The following is a 3,379-nucleotide window of genomic DNA, read 5'->3' on the forward strand; positions in this document are numbered from 1 at the left end:
TGCACGAGGTATGCACTATTTATCATTATATGTTTTTGACACTATTCCAGCTTATGATCATGAGCTTTTTCATGGGTTTTGGAAATTAAATTAAAGAATATGGGTACAATGTTAAATATTCATCTCATATGGGTCTTTTGATGATTTTCCCATGTTCTTATTAGTTATCAATATTTGTGGAAATCGCACCCATCACCAGCAATGGAATTTATTTAAAATAAATAAAGTTTGTTGTTTGAGTGATCTTTTCCAAATTCGGTGCCTTAGCTTGTTTTTAAGAAGAGTTTGAGCTCCTTACGAACCAAGGATGCTCTTTTATTTATGCAGTGTTTTTGTGGTGTCCTAAATGGGTGAGGTTTGTATAAGACTTCAACTTGTACTATTGAAGTAAGGTGCACATCAAAACTATGTTGAAATTTCATTTTCAGAGCTACAGAGTTTTGCAATCCAATTATAAAATTTGAAGTTTCAAAAATAGTGATGATCAAGGAAATTTATAAACATTTGAAAATCTTGAAAATGGATGGTTCAAATTAAAAATCAGGCAGTTCAAATTCTTGCCCTTGGAATTTAAAGTTTCGGTCCGTTCTTGTGAACTGGAAGGGTATTTAAAAAAAATATATAAAATAAAAATATAAAATCCCCAAAAATAAGGGATTTTGTGTGTAATATGTTTTTTAATATTTTTCTGTCATTTTGACAAATATTAGAAATTGTTTTGGCCATTAATATTTATTTTTACATTTTCCTCTCTTTTTTTAAAAAGTTCAAAAATATCTTAGGCACAAATTGATTCTTTAAAATTCATTTTGCCATTAATTTTGAATGTCATTTGGATGTGTTTTGTTTAATCATATTTTAAATGTATTTTCCTATTTTATTATATATATATATATATATATATATATATATATATATATATATATATATATATATATATATATATATATATATATATATATATATATATAAGTCCAATGGTTTAGATTGAATCTGGGTCGATTTGACGGTCACGACTTCAATTTGTAGAAAAAAGTTAAAATTCAAACACTACTGGACATCAGATAGATTCAATCTGGGTCGTTGGGTTCATATGTTCATATGAGTTAGTGAGTTAATCCCAGTTTTTTCATATATATATATAAACCTTTTTTGATCACTCGAGACTTGTTTGGTTAGGGTTGTTGAACTGGCCAGTTTACCGATTAGTATCGAGTAACCACTTTCGACCCTATATCTAGTTAACTATTCCGATTCAATTTTTTGTTACATTGGACCAAATAATGTGTCCAACAATTTTTTTATCTATGAATCTCGAGATCGAGATGATTGATTTGAGGGTTTCCTAGTATAACAATTTTCTCTAATGGAGCTTTTAGGTGTACACCTTACATAAAATTTTTCCGTCTTAAATTGAGAAAAGCTCTTCGGATCCCCGCCCTTTTCAGCTTTATTAAGGGATTATTGTGTGCCAGCAGTACAATCCGGTAGGGACCATATTTCAATTGCGAGAGACAGATTGTACTTATCATTAATGGCAACATCATTGCGCCCTAAACATGCTCTCTATGAAAATGTGAGCATGTGGAGAGAGCGAGAGCAATACATTCAAGAAAGAGAAAGAGAGTAGGGGGGCAAAGGTAAAAAAAGATAAAAATATAAAAAATAAAAAAGGAAAGAAAGGAGAGGACTTTTAGAAAAATTGTTTCATGTGAATGGACTGCATTTCCACGCATGTGGTTCAGATAATGTAAAGCATCTATCTTCACGATAGATGTAAGTAGGTGTTCCATGTAAAAACAATAGAAATTCACAGTTCAAATGTTTTTTTTACAAGAATTATTTTTAGATTTTAAAATTTATTTATTTTTTCATATTCATGATCTCTATGTTGGATATTTTACATGTCCTTAAGAATTAAGTCTTAAAATCCATCTCAAAATTTTTTTTATTAAGAAGCCGATATTTCTACAAATGCGAGCTTGGCTTCATAGAAACCAGGTCCCTTTTTTTTTTTTTTAAGGAGTAATTCAAAGGGGAAGATACACCAGTCCCTACTCATTATTTCAAATAGTATAGGAGTTAGTTAGTTTTTTGTAAGTATTAATGAGGTAGTGTTCATGAGAATGAAAACCACAATATGGTGACTAAAGTGTGAAGACGTTACAACCACCACCCAACCCTTTTCCCGAAGAGAGAGGATTTCTTTGGAAACGAGTGTAAGAGAGAGATGGAAAAGTGTGGGAAGTTGAGAGTGAGAGGTTATGTGAGGTGGGGTTCCATTGAAGGTTATGTGAGCTGGGGTTCCATTGAAGGTTGAGTGCGCCGAAGGCGGCTTGTGGCCTCTCTTTGACAAAAATAAAGATTGGAAAGGAAAGAATGTGGGGTGGTGATGGTGGTGGTGATAGTGATAGTGGTGTTTAAATTAAAATGAAAGGGCAGCCGTCTCAACCACCATCATGAACTTCTTTACTTCAAACATTCACACTCGATCAGTCTTGAAGATTATGAGTCTAATGTTTCAAAATTCAATTTCGATCTCGGTTAGTTAATGGGCACATTCTGCAAAATCGGCTGGGTCAATCTAGAACTGGCCGGGTTTACTTGGACCTAGGTACTGGTGAACGGTACGGTGGTCAATTTGACCATCGTATCTTTAAGTAAGACTTGAAAAATATCAAAAAAAAGTCCAAAAAAAATAATTTGTTTGTAATAAATTTTTTAATGTTTTTTATTCTTTTGTAAAAGATTGGGATATATAATGACTATTAATATTTATTTTTATATATATTTTTTTAAAAAAAAATATTTCTGAAACACTTTTAGACACAAATTGATCTTTTAAATTTTATTTTTTTATTATTTTTTTTAATCTCGTTTAGATGTATTTTGTTTAATCATATTTAAAAATATATTTTTTATATTTTTAGGATTTTTTACAATCTTTTTAAAAATTTTGATCCCCATCCAGCCAGCTGGGACTTGCTCTGTTAGCCGTAACTAGTCGGATTTTTTAGGCTTAGGTGTAATTGTGGGCATCGACCGTCTTCTTTTTGTAATTTCAGTATGATTTTGTGAGATTTTTGCTACATTTCGGATAACCCCGAAGTCAAGCCACCCATGTTCCCTGAAACCAATAGAAAAGATGGGTTTTCCGAGCAAAAAATCATCTGAATTCGTTTTGGCCTTTTTTTAACTCTATCTTGGGTTTGTTCCTTTTAAAGGATTCATGGGTAAGATATGATTTTTTTAAATGGTTTCCTCAGTTGTGAGATATCAATTAGTATTTGGGCGGTATTGATATAAGGTGCCTTATGTGGTATCTTAATATTTATAAAAATGTGAATTTTCATTTTAAAACGGATTACAAATTTATGTC

Source organism: Amborella trichopoda, chromosome 8 (assembly GCF_054954075.1).
Source record: "Amborella trichopoda isolate Santa Cruz 75 chromosome 8, AtrichopodaSantaCruz75HAP2 v2.0, whole genome shotgun sequence".
NCBI lineage: Eukaryota > Viridiplantae > Streptophyta > Magnoliopsida > Amborellales > Amborellaceae > Amborella > Amborella trichopoda.